Below are 22,686 nucleotides of genomic sequence, written 5' to 3'. Positions count from 1 at the left end.
GCCCATACCAGATACTTAGTTTTCCTTTTTCGGAGGAGGTGATGATGGAGTTGTTGATGATGACAGTTGTTTCTTTAGCTTCTTCATACTGTAATTGATGAGAAGGGCAATTTCCTCCTTTACATCATCGACCCCCGATTCCAGCTTCAAGATCTTGTCACATAAATCTCCTTTGCCTTTCTGCCGAAAACGAGAAGGAATAGATCGGTTGTTAGATAGTTTAGCCCTCTTAGGGAGGCTAGATTTCTTGAACTTCACGTGCATATCCCTAGGTTGAGGTAGAGGGACATCCTCCTCCTCCGAACTTGAATCATTGATCCTCATCAAATGAGCATCCTCCTCCTCATCCGTAGTTCGACCACAAGGAGATAGATACCCATAGGTCTTTGGGTCAGCAATGAGGTGTGAGACATAGCTCTCTCCATCGGAATCCTGAGATGACATCTTGCTCCAAATCTGCTACAGAAGCAGCTTGAAACAAAAACAGAGGATAATTGCGTGATACGGTGGTCAAAACCTTCGGGAGATTATATAATGAATTTTTACTGACCAAAATACGTATCGCGCAAGAAAACGGAGTCCGGAGAGCGCACGAGGTGCCCACGAGGCAGGGGGCGCGCCCTCCACCCTCGTGGAGGCCTCGTGTCCTTCCCGGACTGCTTCTTATTTTTCTATTCTTCTAAATATTCCAAACGGAGAAAAATTACCATTAGAACTGTTTTGGAGTCGGTTTACTTACCGTACCACATACCTATTCCTTTTCGGAGTCTGAAACGTTCTAGAAAGTGTCCCTTATGTATTCCTCCGGGGTTACGGTTTCGATAATATTGGTTTCAACATTTATAGGATTACCCCTGAGATATAATGTTTGATTCTTTGACCGTTCACCACCTTCGGATTTGTGCCCTCGAAGTTGTTGATTTTTATGGCACCAGAACGATAGACCTCCTCGATAACGTAAGGACCTTCCCATTTAGAGAGAAGTTTTCCTGCAAAAAATCTTAAACGAGAGTTGTATAATAATACATAATCACCTACATTAAACTCACGCTTTTGTGTTCTTTTGTCATGCCATCTTTTAACTTTTTCTTTAAACAACTTGGCATTCTTATAGGCTTGGGTTCTCCATTCATCAAGTGAGCTAATGTCAAATAACCTCTTCTCACCGGCAAGTTTGAAATCATAGTTGAGCCCTTTAATGGCCCAATATGCCTTATGTTCTAGTTTGAGAGGTAAGTGACATGCTTTTCCATAAACCATTTTATATGGAGACATACCCATAGGATTTTTATATGCAGTTCTATATGCCCATAATGCATCATCAAGTTTCTTGGACCAATTCTTTCTAGATCTATTAACAGTCTTTTGCAAAATTAATTGGAGCTCTCTGTTACTCAATTCTACTTGACTGCTAGACTGTGGGTGATAAGGAGATGCGATTCTATGATTAACATCATACTTAGCAAGCATTTTACGAAAAGCACCATGAATAAAATGTGAACCACCATCGGTCATTAAATATCTAGGGACTCCAAACCTCGGAAAAATAACTTCTTTAAGCATCTTAATAGAAGTGTTATGATCAGCACTACTAGTTGGAATAGCTTCTACCCACTTAGTAACGTAATCAACAGCAACTAAAATATGTGTATATCCATTAGAGGCAGGAAACGGTCCCATATAATCAAAGCCCCAAACATCAAATGGTTCAATAACAAGTGAATAATTCATAGGCATTTCTTGACGTCTACTAATATTACCAATTCTTTGACATTCATCACAAGATAAGACAAACTTACGAGCATCCTTGAAGAGAGTAGGCCAATAAAAACCGGATTGCAATACCTTATGTGCAGTTCTATCTCCAGCGTGGTGTCCTCCATAAGCCTCGGAGTGACACTTGCGTAGGATCTGTTCCTGTTCATGCTCAGGTACACAATGTCTAATAACACCATCTACTCCTTCTTTATAAAGATGTGGGTCATCCCAGAAGTAATGTCTTAAATCATAGAAAAACTTTTTCTTTTGCTGGTATGTGAAACTAGGTGGTATAAATTTAGCAACAATGTAATTAGCATAATCAGCATACCATGGAGCAGTACGAGAAGCATTTATGACATTCAATTGTTCATCAGGAAAGCTATCATCAATAGGTAGTGGGTCATCAAGAACATTTTCTAACCTAGACAAGTTGTCTGCAACGGGGTTCTCAGCTCCCTTTCTATCAATAATATGTAAATCAAATTCTTGTAGCAAGAGAACCCATCTAATAAGTCTAGGTTTAGCATCTTTCTTTTCCATAAGATATTTAATAGCAGCATGATCAGTGTGAATAGTTACTTTAGAATCAACAATATAAGGTCTGAACTTATCACAAGCAAATACAACTTCTAAGAATTATTTTTCAGTAGTAGCGTAATTTCTCTGGGCACTGTCTAGAGTTTTACTAGCATATTGAATAACATTTAATTTCTTATCAACTCTTTGCTCTAGAACATCACCTACAACATAATCACTAGCATCACACATAATTTCAAAGGGTAAATTCCAATCAGGTGGCTGAACAATAGGTGCAGAAATCAATGCTTTCTTAAGTATTTCAAATGCTTCTACACAATCATCATCAAAGACAAATGGTATATCTTTTTGTAATAGATTAGTCAGAGGCCGAGAGATTTTTGAGAAATCCTTAATGAACCTCCTATAAAACCCGACATGACCAAGGAAACTTCTTATACCTTTGATATCCTTGGGACATGGCATCTTTTCAATAGCATCAACTTTAGCTTTATCCACTTCAATACCTCTTTCAGAAATTTTATGCCCCAAGACAATGCCCTCATTAACCATAAAGTGGCACTTCTCCCAATTCAAGACAAGGTTAGTTTCTTCACATCCCTGCAAAACTCGATCAAGGTTGCTCAAGCAATCATCAAAAGAGGATCCATAAACGGAGAAGTCATCCATGAAAACCTCACAAATCTTTTCACAAAAGTCAGAGAATATAGCCGTCATGCATCTTTGAAAGGTAGCAGGTGCATTACATAAACCAAAAGGCATACGTCTATAAGCAAAAGTACCGAAAGGGCAAGTAAAAGTGGTCTTTGCTTGGTCATCAGCTGACACAGGTATTTGAGAGAAACCAGAGTAACCATCTAGAAAGCAAAAATGTGTATGTTTGGATAATCTTTCTAGCATTTGATCAATAAAAGGTAAGGGGTAATGATCCTTTTTAGTAGCCTTATTTAATTTGGGGAAATCAATTACCATCCTATAACCTGTAATAATTCTTTGCGGAATCAATTCATCTTTATCATTAGGAACGACAGTAATACCTCCTTTCTTAGGGACACAATGGACAGGACTTACCCACTGACTATCAGCAACGGGATTAATTATACCTGCCTCAAGGAGCTTTAATATTTCCTTTCTTACCACTTCTTTCATCTTAGGATTCAGTCGTCGTTGATGATCAATAACTGGTTTGGCATCTTTCTCCAAATTTATTTTGTGTTGGCATAGAGTAGGACTAATGCCCTTAAGATCATCAAGAGTATATCCAATAGTAGCACGGTGCTTCTTCAGAGTTTTCAATAATTTCTCTTCTTCATGCTCTGAAGGTTAGCACTAATAATAACAGGATATATCTTCTTTTCATCAAGATAAGCATATTTAAGAGTATCAGGCAATGGTTTAAGCTCAAACACGGGATCACCCTTTGGTGGAGGAGGATCCCCTAGGATTTCAACAGGCAAGTTGTGTTTCAGAATAGGTCCCTATTTAAAGAATACTTCATCTATTTCCCTTCTTTCATTCATAAACATATCATTTTCATGGTCTAGCAAATATTGTTCTAGAGGATCACTAGGAGGCACAAAAATAGAAGCAAGACCAATAATTTCATCTTTATTAGGCAATTCCTCTTCACGGTGTTGTCTACGAAATTTAGAAAAGCTAAACTCATGATTCATATCACCCAAACCAATAGTAACAACATCCTTTTTGCAGTCTATCTTAGCATTAACAGTGTTCAAGAAGGGTCTACCAAATATAATGGGACAAAAGCTATCTTGTGGGGAACCAAGAACAAGAAAGTCAGCAGGATATTTAGTTTTCCCACACAAGACTTCAACATCTCTAACAATCCCAATTGGTGAAATAGTATCTCTATTGGCAAGCTTAATTGAGACATGAATTTCTACTAACTCAGCGGGTGCAATATCATGCATAATTTCTTGATATAAAGAGATAGGTATTGCACTAGCACTAGCACCCATATCACATAAGACATGATAACAATGATCTCCTATATTAACAGAAATAACATGCATGCCTACCACAGGTCTATGTTGGTATTTAGCACCAGGTTTAGCAATTCTAGCAGTCTCATCATAGAAGTAAATAACATGCCCATCAATATTATCAGCCAAGAGATCTTTAACAATAGCAATATTAGGTTCAACTTTAACTTGTTCAGGGGTGTATAAGTTCTAATATTACTTTTGTTGACAACAGTTGAAGCTTTAGCATGATCCTTTATCCTAACAGGAAAAGGTAGTTTCTCAACATAAGCAGTAGGAACAATAGGATCATTATAAGTGATAGTCTTTTCTTCAACTTTAATAGGTGCAACTACTTTTACTTCAGCGGGAGGATTATATTTAAACCACTTCTCCTTAGGGAGATCAACGTGAGCAGCAAAAGATTCACAAAAAGAAGCTACTATCTCAGAGTCAAGTCCATATTTAGTGCTACATTTACAGAAAACATCGGTATCCATAAAAGATTTAACACAATCAAACTTAGGTGTTATACCCGACTCCTTACCTTGGTCGAGATCCCAATCTTCAGAGTTGCGTTTAATTCTTTCCAATAAATTCCATTTGAATTCAATAGTCTTCATCATAAAGGAACCAATACAAGAAATATCGAGCATGGAGCGATTGTTGTCAGAAAGCCGAGCATAAATTTTTTGAATAATCATTTCTCTTGAAAGCTCATGATTGGGGCATGAATATAACATTGACTTAAGCCTCCCCCAAGCTTGAGCGATGCTTTCTCCTTCGCGAGGCCAAAAATTATATATATAATTACGATCACGATGAACAAGATGCATAGGATAAAACTTCTGATGAAATTCCAATTTCAATCGCTTGTAGTCCCATGATCCCATATCATCACATAGCCTATACCATGTCAATGCACCTCCCTTCAAAGATAAAGGGAAGACCTTCTTCTTGATAACATCATCGGGCATACCTGCAAGCTTAAATAATCCACAAACTTCATCCACATAGATTAAGTGTAACTCGGGATGTAATGTTCCGTCTCCTGCAAAAGGATTAGCTAGCAGTTTCTCTATCATACCCGAAGGAATTTCAAAGTAAACATTTTCATTTTCAGTAGGTTCAGTAGGTTGAGGAGCTACTCTTTGCTCTACTGGTCGGGGTGAAGATACCCCGAACAAGCCCCTCAGAGGATTACTTTCCATAGTAACAAGTGACAGTAAATTTCAGCACACTATATAAATTTTTCCTTACCAAATTCCACCTACCAAAGGCGCTTCACTCCCCGGCAACGGCGCCAGAAAAGAGTCTTGATGACCCACAAGTATAGGGGATCTATCGTAGTCCTTTCGATAAGTAAGAGTGTCAAACCCAACGAGGAGCAGAAGGAAATGATAAGCGATTTTCAGCAAGGTATTCTCTGCAAGCACTGAAATTATAGGTAACAGATAGTTTTGTGATAAGATAATTTGTAACGAGCAACAAGTAACAAAAGTAAATAAAGTGCAGCAAGGTGGCCCAATCCTTTTTGTAGCAAAGGACAAGCCTAGATAAACTCTTATATAGAGAAAAGCGCTCCCGAGGACACAAGGGAATTATCGTCAAGCTAGTTTTCATCACGTTCATATGATTCGCGTTCGGTACTTTGATAATTTGATATGTGGGTGGACCGGTGCTTGGGTGCTGTCCTTACTTGGACAAGCATCCCACTTATGATTAACTCCTATTGCAAGCATCCGCAACTACAAAAGAAGTATTAAGGTAAACCTAACCATAACATGAAACATATAGATCCAAATCAGCCCCTTACGAAGCAACACATAAACTAGGGTTTAAGCTTCTGTCACTCTAGCAACCCATCATCTACTTATTACTTACCAATGCCTTCCTCTAGGCCCAAATAATGGTGAAGTGTCATGTAGTCGACGTTCACATAACACCACTAGAGGAGAGACAACATACATCTCATCAAAATATCGAACGAATACCAAATTCACATGACTACTAATAGCAAGACTTCTCCCATGTCCTCAGGAACAAACGTAAATACTCACAAAGCATATTCATGTTCATAATCAGAGGGGTATTAATATGCATAATGGATCTAAACATATGATCTTCTACCAAATAAACCAACTAGCATCAACTACAAGGAGTAATCAACACTACTAGCAACCTACAAGTACCAATCTCAGACTTAGAGACAAGAATTGGATACAAGAGATGAACTAGGGTTTGAGAGGAGATGGTGCTGGTGAAGATGTTGATGGAGATTGGCCCCCTCCCGATGAGAGGAGCGTTGGTGATGACGATGGCGATGATTTCCCCCTCCCGGAGGGAAGTGTCCCCAGCAGAACAGCTCCGCCAGAGCCCTAGATTGGTTCCGCCAAGGTTCCGCCTCGTGGCGGCGGAGTCTCGTCCCGAAAGCTTGCTTATGATTTTTTCTCGGACGAAAGACTTCATATAGCAAAAGATGGGCACCGGAGGGTCACCAGGGGGTCCACGAGGCAGGGGGGCGCGCCCAGGGGGTAGGGCGCGCCCCCCCACCCTCGTGCCCAGGGTGTGGGTCCCCTCTGGTATTTTCTTCGCTCAGTATTTTTTATTATTTCCAAAAATAACTTCCGTGGAGTTTCAGGACTTTTGGAGCTGTGCAGAATAGGTCTCTAATATTTGCTCCTTTTCCAGCCCAGAATTCCAGCTGCCGGCATTCTCCCTCTTCATGTAAACCTTGTAAAAATAAGAGAGAATAGGCATAAGTATTGTGACATAATGTGTAATAACAGCCCATAATGCAATAAATATCAATATAAAAGCATGATGCAGAATGGACGTATCAGCGTCCGTACGGACGCAGGTGTCCATACGAACACAGAGGACATCTATTTTTAACACTCCCTCTTGTACAACACAACTTCTTGTTGATAACCCGCAAGTATAGGGGATCGCAACAGTTTTTGAGGGTAGAGTATTCAACCCAAATTTATAGATTCGACACAAGGGGAGCCAAAGAATATTTGAAGGTATTAGCAGCTGAGTTGTCAATTCAACCACACCTCGAGATTAATTATTTGCAGCAAAGTGATCAGTAGCAAAGTAGTTTGGTAGTTTTGATAGTAGTGACAGCAGCAATAGTAACAGTAACAGTGATAGCAGTAGTTTGTAGCAAGTGTAACAGTGATGATGGCAATAGTAACGCAGCAAGATTAATAAGGATAAATTCGTAGGCATTGGATCGGTGACTTCTTGGATAATATTCATCATGAGACAGTTATAACCTAGGGCGATACGGCACTAGCTCCAGTTCATCGATATAATGTAGGCATGTATTTCGTAAATAGTCATACGTGCTTTATTAAAAGAACTTGCATGACATCTTTTGTCCTACCCTCCCGTGGCAGCGGGGTCCATATTGGAAACTAAGGGATATTAAGGCCTCCTTTTAATAGAGAACCGGAACAAAGCATTAACACATAGTGAATACATGAACTCCACAAACTATGGTCATCACCGGGAGTGGGCCCGGTTGTTGTCACTCCGGGGTTGCCGTATCATAACCGTAGTAGGTGACTATAACTTGCAAGATAGGATCTAAAACATGGATATAATGATGAATTCATAAACGGTTCAGATCTGAAATCATGGCACCCGGGCCCAAAGTGGCAAGCATTAAGCATGGCAAAGTCATAGCAACATCAATATAAGAACATAGTGGATACTAGGGTTCAAGCCCTAACAAAACTAACTCGATTACATGATGAATCTCATCCAACTCCTCGCCGACCAGCGAGCCTACGAAGGAATTACTCACTCCCGGTGGGGAGCATCATGGAATTGGTGTTGGAGATGGGTTGGTGATGGCGAAGAACGAAGATCCCCCTCTCCGGAGCCCCAAACGGACTTTAGATCTGCCCTCCAGAGGAAGAACAGGGCCTAGCGGCGGCTCCGTCTCATGGATCGTGATAATTCTTTCTCCCTGATTTTTTCTGGAAATATGTGATTTTGTAGTATCAGGGGGGTCGTCGGCGGGGCCACCAGGTGGGTACAACCCACCTGGGCATGCCAGGAGAGGGGGGCGCCCCGGTGGGTTGTGCCCACCCAGGGACCCCTCTCTGGTGGGTCTTGGCTCCAGTAATTCTTATTATTGATATAAAAAATCCTCAAAAAGTTTCGTTCCATTCCGAGAACTTTTATTTCTGCACAAAAACAACACCATGGTAGTTCTGCTGAAAACAGCGTCAGTCCGGGGTTAGTTTCATTCAAATCATGCAAATTAGAGTCCAAAACAAGAGGAAAAGCATGAGAAAAGTAGATACGTAGGAGACGTATCAACTCCCCCAAGCTTAAACCTTTGCTTGTCCTCAAGCAATTCAGTTGATAAACTGAAAGTAAGAAAGAAAAACTTTTACGAACTCTTTTGCTCTTGTTTGCATAAATAAGCTTAAACAACACCCAGGTTTTCAGCCAACATTATAACTAACCATGTCGACAATAACTCTTAAAGATTATAATGACTCATATCAATGACATAATCAGATAGCGAGCAATAATAAGATATCTCAAATGGCAACACGTTGTCAAAACAACCATGATATAATATGACAATAATGGTATCTCGCTAGCACTTTCTGAGACCGCAAAACATAATGCAGAGCACCTCCAAAGTTCAAGCAGCGAATAAACATTGTAATTCATGGTAGAAAAGATCCAATCATGATGCACCCAACATTAGCTACACATAATGCATAAATCATGACCGTTGTGCTCTACTCAGTTTCTGGCGCTTGTTTTTTAGAAGGTGATGACACAACATAAAAGTAAATAGAAAGTCCCTTCGCAGAGGGAAGCAGTGATTTGCAGAGGTGCCAGAGCTCAGTTTTTAAAACAGAGATAAATGATATTTTGAGACATGCACCCTTCTTATTCACTTCACGACCATCAGTTATCAACATCTTCCATGCTAAGCACGCTAGTGGCGGTTCCCAAGCGGTAAAAGTAAAGGTTTTGACTCTAATGGGAGCTTTTGTTTGATTATTTAAGAGATGAACTCTTTTTGTATTTTGCAGTTTGGGACTGGGTATCCCTATTACCGCCCATTTTCTCGTGCGATGGCGAGTGAATAAACACTCGACCTGAGAATAACCCGCTTAGCACGAAAGATATCGACCACCTCCTATCGTTCCATGAACGATCCAGGCACACAGAACTGATAAGTTTTTAGAAGTTTTTAGAGGTGACACATGCAAATTTACTTAGGATGGCAGGGTAATACCGTATATAGATAGGTATGGTGGACTCATCTGGAATAACTTTGGGTTCAAGGTTTTTGATGTACAAGCAGAATCCCCACTTAGTACAGGCGAAGGCTAGCAATTAAGATTGAGAAGCAGCCAGCTAGAGAGAAACAACGATCATAACCATGCATTATGCATAAGTAACATTGGACACTAGCATGAGTAGGATATGAACACCATGAACATAAACATTATAGAGGCTATGTTGGTTTTGATTCAACTACATGCATGAACATGTACCAAGTCAAGCCACTCGAACATTCAGAGGAGGATACTATATCATCATACTACATCACAATCATTTTAACGCTATGTTGATATCCAAGATAAATCATTATTAACTCTCAGCTACTTATGCATGGCATGAGAAACTATAATCTCTAATTGTCATTGCAAACATGTTTAATCATAACGGGCTGAATCATGGACGCTAGGTTAAACATATTTACACAGACAATACAAGTCGAGTTCATACCAGTTTCTCTTTGCCACGGCCAGTTCATCGAATGTCGTCATTATTGTCTTTCACTTGCACGACCGAATGATATGAAAATAATAATAGTGCAAGAGTGCCATGGACTAAGCTGGAATCTGCAAACATTTTATTCAACAGGAGAAGACAAGGTAAAATGGGCTCTTTATTAGTTCAACAATTATTCATATGAGAGCTACTCAACATTTTCATCGTGGTCTTCTCCTTGATAAAAGAGGAGAAGAAATTCAGAGAAACACACTGAAATATTTTTGGAGTTTTTGGTTTTCTTAAGCAAGCAAATAAGGGAAAAGCAAAAACGAGAAAAACTATTTACACGGGAAAGCTCCCAACAAGCAAAAGAAGAACAAGGAAATCTTTTTGGATTTTCTTTTTAGTACTACTACTAAGCATGCATCGAAAGTAAATTAACTACAACTAATTTTTTTGTTTTTATAAAGTTTTTCAAACACACAAGAAGAAAGCAAGAAAATAAATCTAAGCATGGATGATACAAAGAAAAAGTGTGAACACCGACAAATGGAATGATATGTGAACATGAATATAATGTCGGTGAGAGACACGTAGTCCCCCAAGCTTAGGCTTTTGGACTAAGTTGGTAATCAATCAGTAGCCTGGATGGTAGTAGTCGGTGTGGTAGCTCACAGAGGCTCTTGGTGCAGATGCTTCAGCACGCCATGCCGCCGCCACTGCTGCGTTATGAGTTCGGGCCTCGCTCTCAAGAACAAAATATCTTTCCTTGCTGTGATAATCAAAGACAGCAAGCGCATGCAAATATGTGTCCATGACATGTGATTGGTTAAACAACAAATTATAAGTGAAGTTATCAGCCCTTCCCTTGAGAATTTTATGATCTTTTAAGGCATCAAAAATCTAAATACCGAGTGGGTAGGATAGGATCAAAGGGCAAAGGTGAGACACCCAGCCCTCGTGCTAGGCGTGTGGCATAAATTCCACCATAGAACCAGCCACTTCTAGCATTGTGCTGAAGTCTGCGTGCAACAATCGCTCCAAGGTTATAATTCCTTTCACCAGTGAGAGCGGTGTGAAGGAGGCTCAAGTCTAGCACACAAAGTATGCTACAGTCTTGCTCGCCTACTATGCATTTCCCGTTAAATAATGCAAAATACTGAATTGCGGGAAAATAAATGCTCTTTATTCTTCCTTGTCTCACTCCTCTATTTTCACCATATCAAAGGCTAGTTAGGAAAGACTCGTACTCAACCATTGGTGGCTCATCAAGTGAACCCCAAAATGGCAGTTTGCAATGGTAAGCAAAATTCTCCAGTGGAATAGTATAAGGATTATCATAAAGCATAAATGACACCCTAGACTCACGTGGAAAATATTTAAATCCTTTAACAAATGATTTAGTGAGAAGTTGGTGTTGTACACACTTATCTGATAGGTAGGGACCGAAAGTAGTGCTTACTAAATTCATCAACTTCATACCGTTCAAAATGATCCATTAATAAAGTTGATCAAGTCTTATTAACAACCACTTTTGATTAGCATGAAACCGAAGAACTTTCGTAAACCACTAAGTTACCTCAATGGGGATATGCATTTCCCCAATAATAAGCATTTCATATTTCTTTTGGACAGTAGGCAGAGGTATTTGAAAACTTCCAATGGTGATTGTCGGAGATTTTTCAATAACATTAATACCATTCACTTGGAATTGTTTCTTCGGCAAGTGCATCGTATGCTCATTGCCATTAATATGAAAAGTAACCTTGCTTTTATTGCAATCAATAACAGCCCCTGCAGTATTCAAGAAGGGTCTACCAAGGATAATCGACATGTTGTCGTCCTCGGGCATCTCAAGTATAACAAAGTCAGTCAAATAGTAACATTAGCAACAACAACGAGCACATCCTCACAGATACCGATAGGTATGGCAGTTGATTTGTCAGCCATTTGCAAAGATATTTCAGTAGGTGTGAGTTTATTCAAGTCAAGTCTTTTATATAAAGAGAAAGGCATAACACTAACACCAGCTCCTAAATCACACAAAGCAGTTTTCACATAATTCTTTTTGACAGAGCAAGGTATAGTTGGTATTCCCGGATCTCCAAGTTTTTTAGGTACTCCATCTTTAAAAGTGTAATTGGCAAGCATAGTGGAGATTTCAGCTTCCGGTATTTTTCTCTTCTTTGTGATGATGTCTTTCATATACTTTGCATAAGGAGGCATTTTCAAGATATCAGTCAAGCGAGTACGCAAAAAGACTGGCCTCAGCATTTCAGTAAAGCTTTCAAATTCTTCATCATCATTCTTTTTAGTTGACTTGGGTGGAAAAGGCATAGGTTTTTGAACCCACAGTTCTCTTTCTTTACTGTGTTTTCTAGCAACAAAGTCGCTTTTGTCATATCTTTTATTTTTAGCTTGTGGGTTATCAAGATCAACAGGTGGTTCTATCTCAACATCATTATCTGGTTCTTTATTAATTGGTTGAGAGTCTTCATGAACCTCATCATTATCTTTTTCATTATCATTAGGCGAGTGTTCATTACCAGATTGAGTTTCAGCATTAGAGATAGAAATTTCATTTTCATTATCAGGAGGTTTTCTATTTCAGGTTCACTAGAGGCATGCAAAGTCCTATCATTTTTCTTTTTCTTTTTCTTTTTAGAAGGACTAGGTGCACTAGTGTTAGCTCTTTGTGAATCTTGTTCAATTCTTTTAGGGTGTCCCTCAGGATAGAGTGGTTCCTGAGTCATTTCACCTCCTCTAGTTGCAACTCTAACAGCAAAGTCATGCATATTATGATTCATTTCATCAAGCAATTCTCTTTGTGATTGAGCAACTTGTTCTAGTTGAGTTTGAACCATAGAAGCATGTTTTCCAACACCTCTAACATCATTTGATATTATAAATAACAAGTAACTCAAGCGAGCAATCATATCAGAATTGTATTTCAATTGTTTCATAACATTTGCATTGAAGTGATCTTGTTTCCTAATGTAGTTTTCAAACTCATAAAGGCATTGACTAGGATGCATATTGTGAGGATTATCATTATCATTAAACTTCATAAGAGAATTTACCTCTACCACCTTAGGCATTGGTGGTGTATTAAGCCCATGTATTTCTTCAATAGGAGGTAAATTTTTAACATCCTCGGCTTTAATAACTTTTTCCTTCATAGATTTCTTTGCCTCTTGCATATCTTCGGGACTGAGATATAATATACCCCTCTTCTTAGGAGTGGGTTTAGGCGGTGGTTCAGGAATAGTCTAATCATCATAATTTTTCAATATTTTATTCAATATTTCTTTAGCTTGTCCAACAGTTTGTTCCCTGAAAACACAACCAGCACAACTATCTAGGAAGTCCCTAGAAGCATCGGTTAGTCCATTTTAGAAGATATCAAGTATTTCATTTTTCTTAAGAGGATGATCAGGCAAAGCATTAAGTAACTGGCAAAGCCTCCCCCAAGCTTGTGGGAGACTCTCTTCTTTAGTTTGCACAAAGTTAAATATTTCCTGTAAGGCAGCTTGTTTCATATGAGCAGGAAAATATTTTTTAGAGAAGTAATAAATCATATCCTGGGGACTACGCACACAACCAGGAGCAAGAGTATTGTACCAAGCTTTAGCATCACCCTTTAATGAGAAAGGAAATAAGTTGAGAATAAAGTAATAGTGAGTTTTCTCATCATGAGTAAAAAGGGTGGCTATGTCATTCAACTTAGTAAGATGTGCCACAACAGTTTCAGTTTCGTAACCATGGAAAGGATCAGATTCAACCAAAGTAATTAGCTCTGGGTCGACAGAGAATTCATAATCCTTATCATCAATAAAGATAGGTGAAGTAGCAAACTTAGGATCACATTTCATTCTAGCATTCAGAGATTTTTCTTTATACTTGTGAAATAATTTCTGTAGATCATCTCTATCTTTACAAGCAAGAATATCTCTAGTTTCTTCTTCACTCATAATATAACCTTCCGGTACCTTAGGCAAATCATATCTAGGATGGCTAGTTCTAGCAGGTGTCTCAGGAGATTCAGTTTCAAGCTCATCATCAGATTCAACAACATCATGTTGTATAACTCTAGCAATTTGTTTATCAAGAAATTCACTAAGTGGCACATCATCATTAGCAAGCAAGGTACTAGCATCATCATAAGCATCATTCATAGTAGAAGTAGCATCATCAATAACTTGCAACATATCATAATTAATAGCATGTGGTGGTGTTGCAAGTTTATTCATAACAGAAGGTGAATCTAAAGCAGAACTAGATGGCAGTTCCTTACCTCCCCTCGTCCTTGAGGGAAATATCTTAGTCTTTGGATCCTTCAGATTCTTCATAGTGATAATATGATAATAATCCCAAGTAACTCCACAAATAGAGCTATGCTCCCTGGCAACGGCGCCAGAAAAAGGTCTTGATGACCCGCAAGTTGTTGGGGATCGTTGCAGAAATCAAAAAAATTCTACGCATCACCAAGATCAATCTATGGAGAGACTAGCAACAAGAGAGAGGGGGGGTACATCTTCATACCCTTGAAGATCGCGATGCGGAAGCGTTACAAGAATGCGGATGAAGGAGTCGTACTCGCAGCGATTCAGATCACGGTTGATTCCGATCTAAGCGCCGAACAACGGCGCCTCCGCGTTCAACACACGTGCAGCACGGGGACGTCCACTACAAAAAAAATACACTTCCGTGATGATACGTGTTTGTCACAGTAGGTCGCGTTTTTTGTCATGCATGTACAACCATGACAAATTTATGACAGAATCAAGATAGTCATACCTGTGTTGTCATAGAAGTGTTCCATGACATTACCAAAATTATCATCACAGAAGTGTCCACTTCCATGACGATAAATCGCGCGTCACAGAAGTGCTTTCGTCAAGGGTGACCGACACGTGGCATCCACCGTAACGGAACGCCGTTAAGCTATCGGGTCGGGTTTTGGATCCGATAACCCGTTAACAGCCCCGACCAATGGGGATTTTCCACATGTAAAATCATCATTGGCTAGAGGAAACACGTGTCGGCTCATCGTTGGGACAGATGTCATCCACTCACTGGACAGAAGGCGCCTATGATACGTCGACACGTGGCATGGCCCAACAGTGGCCCATTCCTGTGAAAAGGCCGGCCCGTTTGACTTGGTCAAAAGCTGGCGGGCCGGCCCATGGAAAGCCTGTTAACGGCCTGTTCGCATATAGCCCATTTACAGCCCGCTAACCCAAGGCCCGTTACGCCCTATCCGAATTAGGCCCAGTAGCGTCATCTGGGCCATCCAATATGATTCCAGCCCGTTTTCACTTCTGGCCCATGTATAGCCCATGACGTCTTTCGGCCCATATGAGGCCCTTTGTAACTCTTGGCCCATTAGCGGCCCGTGCTGAAACTGGCCCGTAATGAACAGTGTATTACTTTACACCCATTAACGGCCCGTGGTGAAACTGGCCCGTAATGAACAGTGTATCACTTTATACCCATTAACGGCCCGTTATTCCGTTGGGCCGTTTCCAGCCCAAGTTAACTTTCGGCCTTCTGAGGGCCCATTTATTCTTGGGCTCATTTGCAGCATTCGGTTACTTACGGCCCGTTACTGTCATTTTCTGCTTGTGGGCCAAATTCAGCCCGTCGTTACAGTCGGCCCGTTTGTGGACCGTTAGTCTGTTGGGCCATTTTCATAGCATCACCAAATACGGCCTATTAACGATGGCCCGTTATGGTCGGCCCATGAACGGACGATTCCAACTCTAGCCCGTTTACGGCCATAATGCGGTCTGTTTGGCCCATGTTTGGCCAATCGATCATACGGCCCGTATAAGGCCCATTGATGATACGGCCCGCAGAAGGCCCATTGTTTCTACGGCCCGTAGAAGGCCCATTGTTTCTACGGCCCGTAGAAGGCCCACTGTTTCTACGGCCAGTAGGAGGCCCAGTGTCACTACAGTAAATATTAGCCCATGGTTATTGTGGCCTAGTTTTAAAAAATAGGTTATTGCAGCCACTAGCTAACCGCGGAAAAAGAACTGCAATGACTACAAGCAAACAAATAAACAAGACAACAAGGAAATAAATAAGCAAGCAACTAACGCTAGGCTATCACGGCTATTACACATATTACATCCACTGGGCATCAAAGTTCGCCACCAGTGCAAATATAGGGAACAAAGCAGCATATCATATACACTGGTTGTCAAAGTTGGCGACCAGCGCAAATAAACGCCGCAGCAAAACAAATCCAGAACTGAAACCACTTCAGAAGATCTCAAGAAACAATATCCTGGGTACCCATAATGCTGGCAAGATGCTTAGCAAGCTTATTAACTTTCTCTTGTTTGGCGCTTAAATCCTCCAGCGCTTGCTGTTGCACCAGAAAATATGCATCTGAATTCTGCAGGGACTTCCTCAGTCCTTCAGCTTCCTGTCGCAGCACATCTGATCGATGTCTTTCAACTTGAAGTTGAGACTCAAGAAGACGAACTGATTCAGGCAGCGAGTTCGAAGAGCTTGTGCCAGCAGTAGTGGCCAGTAACTCGAACACTACATCAAGACAGGACTTTTGGGTTCCCTCACTGTCGTCAAGATAGTTTTTATCAGCTTTCTTGGAGACCAACAGGGATGTCTCACTATCTTGAACCTTATCTGCATTACTTCCTTTACCATTGGATAACGCGGTACTGTTCTCCAATATTTTGTCCGCATTCTAAAAGAGAAACAAGCAGACACATCACATGTTTACCATGTTGTATATGAAACTCATTTTGGTAAATGAGTTCAGTAGTAAAGTGGACAGGATAACAGCATGAAACAAACATATATCTATGTACCATGGTCACTTTATGGTCTATATCATTCTAGTTTTTGTTGCCAAATCAAGATAGAGACACAGTTCAAATAATATTTGTTCAAGACAAAGCAGAATAGACAGAATATAAGTGTGGGTAACTATAGAGCAATAACAACACTTGTAATGTGCATGACATGAGAACATAACTGTTTATTCAATTGAAACTGAAATCAACATAGAGCAGGTTACAACAGCAAACCAGTTAAAGAAACAGGTTTAAAACATACCTGTTGCGCCATTGGAGTTTCAATTCCATCCTTCAAATTTGAAAATAGTTGGTATGAGTAAATACAGTAATGCAAGAGCAAAGGAGTATGAACCATAGCTACAGAACCTGACCTGAGAACAAATCTTCTTCTCCTTTAAGCGTTGAGTTGGGATTCGGAGTGGTGGTCCTCGTGCTTTGGGCACTGCAGTTCCCTTACTAACTGCTCGTGTTTGGGTGCTCTGTGGTGGAGACGGTGCTGTGTCAACTGGAACTGGGTTACTATCTGCCGGGGTTGGGGTTAGAAGGGGTGTAGCTGGTTCTCTGTCCAACTGGGTAGGGGTACAATCTGCGAGAGTCTGGGTTATGTGTGGTGGATCTGGTCCTTGGGCAAGTACAACCGTGGTTCTATCTGCATCAACTGGTAGCACTATCTTTTCTGAAGACCGTGTTGTTACTCCCTTAGATACTGCCATCACGCTCTCCAATTCAAATGGCTGATAAACAAGAAAAGTAATTGAAAGTATAGACATTGTATGATAGACAGGTGCAATGGATAGTGGGGAATAAAAGAGGGCATGAAATAATTCATATTTATGTTGTCTAACCAAACAGGATAGCATGACACAATTTCACATATATGATGGCTAACTAAACAGGATAGCATGACACAATTTCACATTATGATGGCTAACTAAAAAAGATGGAAAGACATAGTTCAAAATATGAGACTATGTAAACAGGATGACATGACATAACTATATAATGTGTTTATTAAATAGGTTGGCATGCCATAATTCACATACATTCACGGATAGAATGCCATAATTCAAAATATGATGACTGTAAACACTAAACAGGATGAGATGATATAACTATATGATGTCTTTATTAAATGGGTTGCCATGCCATAATTCAGATAGATGATGTGTATGTACTATGTAAACATGATGGCATGATATAATTCAAATATATGATTTATATAGTAAGCAAGTAAGCAGATGGCAATCCATATATGATGTAAAAACTAAGCAATGCAAGACAACATGCATGACATGGGTAATATAACCCTGCCAAGTTTGAGCATAGACCTCAGGGGGGAAATAGGACTGGTCATCAGTCTCTGAATCCTCCTCTGAGGAGCTCTCTGTAACCAGCAAGATGTCTGCTTCAGCAGGTAGCATTGTCTGCTCTGAATACCTTGTTTTCACTCCAGATACTTCCATCACCGCTTCAAATGGCTGATGCACAGGAAGAGTAGTTGAATATACAAACGTTGTCGACAAATGGAACACGTAATACAAAAAAATGATAGCATGATATAATTCACATACATGATGATTGGCTAAACAGCATGGCATTGCATAATTCACATATATAATGCCTTTGCAACAAGATAGCATTGTATAATTCACATATATAATGTCTTGCAACAAGATGGCAATGCATAATTCACATATATGGTAATTAGACACTGAACAGGTGGCATTCACACAAAGCATGTCTAAACTAATCAAATGACATAGCAATGCGAGACACCATACGCACGATATGAGCAACATAACCCTGCCAAGTTAGAGCATACACCTCGGGGGGGGGGAATAGGACTGGTCATCTGTCTCTGAATCCTCCTCTGAGGAGCTATCCGTAACCAGCGAGATATGCGCTTCGTCAGATAGCATAGTCTGCTCTGAAGACCTTGTTTTCACTCCAGAATTTGCCATCACCGTGTCAAATGGCTGATGCACACGAAGAGCAGTTGAATGTACTAACATTGTTGACAAATGTAATATGTAACGAAAAAAAGGATGGCCTGATATAATTTACATATAAGATGACTGGCTAAGCAGGATGGCATTGCAAAATTCACATATATGATGCCTGGCTAAACAAGATGGCGTTGCATAATTCACATAAACGATGAATAAACTAAACAGATGGCATTCGCACAAAGGATGTCTAAACTAAGCAGATGACATATTTGATGTATAAAGTAAGCAATGCAAGACACCATATGCATGATATAACCAACATCAGCATGCCAAGTTAGAGCGAAGACCTCAGGGGGTAAATAGGAGTTGTCTTCTCCTTCTGAATCCCCCTCAGAACAGATATCTTCCTCTCGATTACAATCCGAAATGCGTGGAGGGGGGCTGCCTTTGCGCCTACCATGGAGCGACGTCTGCATGAAATTTTATTGCCACGCAAGGCTCGTCTCTTTTGCTCTACATGTTCAGTTCCATTGTTTACAATAACTGTCATGCATAGGAATAAAACATAGTGAGATTATGTAAGGAGTGCATGCAGAAATCCAGAGTGATGGTAGCAACCTGTGGATAGACCCAAAACCAATAATAGCAGGCAGATAATGGCTTCAGTTAAAAAATACAGATAATGGCTTCTTTACTGTTTGTTTCCCACCCAACATGAAACTCATAGTAGACACCGGAGATTAACCAGATAGTAGATAGATACTATTGATAGCGGCCCCGATATGTACCCCACAACCATTTAAAAACTCAAGTTTGACCATTAGTTTGGAGCTGACTCAGAGTCTAATCGGTGAACAGGACGATAAAGTAGCATGTAATATTAAGCGATGCATAACGTAAGCAGACACGAAAGAGTGCGACCTCTCTTGCGGACCCGTGTAGTCCTCGAGGTCATCTGCTCGGTTGATGATGGTAATGCAGTTTTCATGGCTGCCAGCGGCGGGGAAGAAGATCTGAGGCGGCGAAAGACAGTCTGGAGGCCGGATCCCTGCTGTGCTGGACCCTTCTGTCGTTGGAGCAGCTGAGCTGGGGTGGACGACGGCGCAGCAGGAGCGGGACAAACCACGCAAGGTTTTCTTTGACAACTATCTGTAAGAGAAGTAATTCTGTAAGGGCTCGTTTGAATTGGAGGATTCCAACAATGCAGGGATAGGAAATAGACAGGAATAGGATAGGAATGCACGTGCAAAACAGAGAATTTAAAAACACAGGATTTCTGCCAATCTGGGTGTTTGATTCACAACAATTGGAAGATCACAGGATGCAAAGAAGCATGGTGAGATTAAGTCAAACCACAAGAAAATGTACGGTTATAATGCTATTATGCTACTATCTCTTAGTCTTGTGCTTCATGAATAGGAATTTGAAAAGGAGGACAAGTGAAAATTAAAATTCCTACGTTTTTTCTTTCAAGGAGACACTAAAGGAACAAATCCGTGTGCTCAGTGGACAATATATATAACATGTAGAGTAAAAAAGAGATGCAACAAGTGTACAACCTCTTTGGCGAAGCCATGTCGATCTCAGCGTGATTGGGTTGGCCGGTGAGGATGCTCCGGCTGACTTTGCTGTCGGAGGAGGGGAAGAAGATCTTAGGCGTCTGGAGATGGAGCCCGAGGTACTGCTCCGCTGTGATGGAGGGTTTCGTCGTTGGAGCAGCTCCGGTGAGTTGTACGACGCCGAGGCTGAAGCAGGACAAGAGAGACAACGAACAACGTTAACCTGAGTGGAATTCTAATAGCATCTCCAATACATGACGTAAAATACATAACCACAAAGTGCTAGATGTAAAATACATCAGCCGCTCATCTCTGAACTTAACTGTCGAAACTGAACTTAACTGTCGAAACTGAACTTAACTGTCGAAACTGAATTTTGCTGTCGAAACTGAATTTTGCTGTCGAAACTGAACGCACTAGCAAGGTGAGGCTACACGTCGGTCGACTGACTTTTTCATCTCTGGTCAGTCGATTTTGCAGCCGTTGGATACGAAATCAAGGGCCTGCGGTTCATCTTCAACCTCCACCCCCTGAGCCGCCAGCCACCACGGCCAAACAGCAGCCCCCGCCGCCCGCGGCCGGCGGTGCGCCGCCCCGCCCGCCCCGAAAACACTCCCCACCGCCGGTCCGCCGCCGCCCCGGCCATCCCTCTAGGCCCCCCCGTGCCGAGCTTTTTCTCCGGCGATCCCCACGCCACCGCCCCGCCAACGCCCGCCACCGCCGGCGACCACCGCCCCCATCCTGAACCCTAAGATAGATAGTGGGGTACCTCTCCGGCGAGCCCCCTCCCCGCTGCGGCTGGTTCTTCCTTCACCCCGGCGAGCCCCCCACCCCTGAAAATCGACTGACCCAAAAGTCGATTCAGTCGACTGAAGTGTAGCTAAATCGGAGCAGCATCGCAAGCAAGAGCAAGAGCGAGAGCAGCAGCGCGAGCAAGAGCAATAGCAAGAGCAGACCAGGCAGGGGACCGAGAGCAAGAGCAGAGCAGCAGCGCGAGCGAGAGCTAAAGCAGCAGCAGCTCCTACTGATGTGGACGTCGCCGCCGAGGGAGCGACGCCGTGGAGGAAGTGGCCGGCGACGCCGCCGTGGATGGAGCCGCGCCGTGTCGGCTCGGGACCGAGCGCCGGCAGCACCGTGAGATCGAATCAAGAAGAAAATGCGGCGATTAGTGTACAACCTCTTTGGTGGCGCCGATTAGGCCGCAGCTTCATCCGAGGAAACGGTGATGATGATGCTCTTCCGGTGGTGCAGGTGAAGACGGCGGTGTGGGAATGGAGGTGGCGCGAAAGACGAGGGGAACGTCGGGGCAGCTCCTTGGAGGTGGAGGACGGGGTGGCTGAACCGGCGGGACGATGAGATCGACGACGGATCCTCATCCGGTACGGTGGATGAGGGACGTCGAGGTGTTGCTGTGGACGACGTCGTCGGGGAAGAGGCTCCGGCTGGGTGGCGGACGGAGCAGGGTGTGGGGTTTCGTCGCGGGTTTTCGCGGCCTCGGTGTACGAATGGGGGCGGATGGGATGGCAGTGGGGAACCATGGCTTAGAGACGCGCTTGTCCGAAATGTGGGGTAAGTTACGAAAGTACCCCCACCGATTTGAGGCGGTTCTTTCGGTTCAGGGGTACCACGGGCATTTCGCGTGTCGGGATTTCACAGGAGGTGGGAGTTTTCGCGCGCGTTGTAATTTCGGAATAGCAAGGCGCGGGTTGAGATGGAGGGAGTTGTCGGAGCACAACGAGACAAAGATATATCTTAAATATTTCGGGCTAACAAGGCGCGGGTTGAAATTTCCGGACAAGCCTAACGTGTACTGTACCAAATCAATGCGCACTACAAATGTCATTCAAAACTTTGAATTCATGTTATGTTCAATTAAAATATTTCGCTACGTGTATAATGCATGCAACCTACTACTCAAATGAACGTTTTAGTGCATTCCAAACGTATATACTACCGCTTCAATATGAACTAAATTTGAATTCGTTTCTCTATTTGAATAAGATCTACAGTAATGATTGTTGTGAAGTCAAAGCATTTGAATTCGTTTCTCTGTTTTAATAAGATCTACAATCATCATTATTGTCAAGTTAAACCATCGTTTGTGTATTATCTTCACAGCACACCACATGATTAGTCTCGAGTTACATATGAACTATGTGTACTATATGAACTCGAACTAGATTTTTTGAATCCACTTTATTTTGATTTCAAATCACATTACATTTCTAGCTCTAGCTAGATCTTCATAATCTAAACCATGTCTCATATGTATAATGTGTTTATCACATTATGTATGGTGCCCCGCCCCCTA

The sequence above is a fragment of the Triticum aestivum genome, chromosome 1D, assembly GCF_018294505.1.
Source record: "Triticum aestivum cultivar Chinese Spring chromosome 1D, IWGSC CS RefSeq v2.1, whole genome shotgun sequence".
NCBI classification, from domain to species: Eukaryota; Viridiplantae; Streptophyta; class Magnoliopsida; order Poales; family Poaceae; genus Triticum; species Triticum aestivum.
Note: the sequence above shows the minus strand (reverse complement) of the source record.